This window comes from Octopus bimaculoides, chromosome 1, assembly GCF_046866305.1.
Source record: "Octopus bimaculoides isolate indiv1 chromosome 1, ASM4686630v1, whole genome shotgun sequence".
NCBI lineage: Eukaryota > Metazoa > Mollusca > Cephalopoda > Octopoda > Octopodidae > Octopus > Octopus bimaculoides.
Window position 1 is genome coordinate 28,167,554 of NC_142928.1, and position 2,062 is coordinate 28,169,615.

A 2,062-nucleotide genomic window follows, 5' to 3' on the forward strand; every position below is an offset into this window, starting at 1 on the left:
TATGTATTGAAGAGTGGTTGGAGATTATATTAGTTAACAATCCTGCTTATCTTTATTTATGCTTCTACTTGCAGCGGCATTCACTCGGAGTGGGTTGAGCCGGCTCCGACCAACGAGTCCACCACGTCCCTCACGAATGCTGACAACATCCGATCGTCAGCTGTAGTCGAGGCGGATAGCGCGTATGCCGTAACCTTAGTCGCCATTCGATATTAAGGTGAAGAGTTCATGTTCTGGACATTAGTTATGCATATCCACTTACTTAACACGAATGTTTTGGGGTTACTGCATACAAGAAACATTCTAGCACTACAAGATTGGCAATAACCTTGACTACAATGGCTTTTATTGTTACTCATACAAAAATTAAAGACTATACAATATTCTACATTTGTACACCTTCTGTGATTATATCCTTGCATCGAACCATTTCTGTCATTTTGTCTACTGAGTATATAAATCTTATGCACGCTTGTATAAAATGCATTACAACAGAATATCGGGGACTACCACATTCCTCATGGAATATTATTACACTAAACAAATGATTATATAATGCACCGACCTGTTTAAATTTTGATGATATATATATGTGTGTTCGTGTGTATGTAGGTGCATGTGGGGTATACATGTGTGATATGAGTGTTGTTATGTATGAATGCATTTAAAGTGATCTAATGTACTATGTGATAGTATCTCAAGGCGAAATAGCTCAAATACGTTGGAGTAAAGACTTGTCATAGGAATCTGAAATTGCAATAAGTCACAGTGGCCTGAGATCATATTCTATGAGATGTATGTAAATGTGCCTGCGCGCACGTGTGTGAATATGAACATTTCAACGTATACGCATAACTTAATATTTCAAGTCGCTCTTCGTTTCATGAGCGCTTATATATCTTCATACAGCTATTCTAAATTTCATTTTGTTCATTAACATTATCAATTTAGCACAAATCTTTTCGTCATAATTCAAAGATATTTTACCATAATATTAATTTAACAATCCAGTTTTGAAAGGGAATTTTAACTTCTATTTTAATATGAATATCGGTCATTCGAGTATTGTTTGAAAATTCATCGTATTCGTGTTTCTCGTACTTGTGTTTCGAGTCTTCATACATCAACATTTTAAAATCATGATGCATAAGATATTAACATTTGTTTACGATTCTTTTTTAAATTGCTGATGATGTGTGATACGTCTATATACATTTGTACGTAAATAGATACTTTCACACACACACACACACACACACATACACACACACACACATGAATATATGCATATATATATATATATATATATATATATATGTGTGTGTGTGTGTGTGTGTGTGTGTGTGTGTGTGTGTGTGTGTGTGTGTGTGTCTGTGTGTGTGTGTGTGTGTGTGTGTATATATACTAATATATGCCTGTGCACGCATATATGCAAATATTATAAATATATATATATATATATATATATATATATATATGGGAGAATATACAAAAAATAACAACAGACGAGGACAGGTGGTGTAAATAACAAAAGTATATATTAGTATGACGCTCGGGAATACGGAAAGTCTTTGACGTTTCGAGCTACGCTCTTCAACAGAAAGAATACGGAGACAAGGAGAAAAACACGGAGAAAAAAAATTGAATAGTGTTCAGTCAACGGTCAATCATAATAATGGCCGATCATAACAATGACTGACCGGAAGTTAGAAATTCTTATTTCAGGAGAGCTAAGAAAGGGGGAGATAACAAACGGTGATCGGGAACGAGGGGCTGTGTGTGGGAGGTAGACTGCTGGTGATCTTGACGTATGTAGTGTGAAAATGGGGGAAGGGAGAAAGGAAGAAAGTAGTTGGTCAGTTGTAGTGTGTGCGTGGTGTGATGCGAGGGTATTGGTGTGGTGTGCGTGGTGTGATGCAAGGGTATTGGTGTGGTGTGATGTGAGGGTGTTGGGAGGTGGGGAAGGCATGGGTGGAGTGTGGGGTAGAGGTAGGGGTATGTGGGTAGGGGTGGGTGGTGGGTGTAAGGAATTGGATGGGGTGGAGTGGGAAGGTAGAGTAGG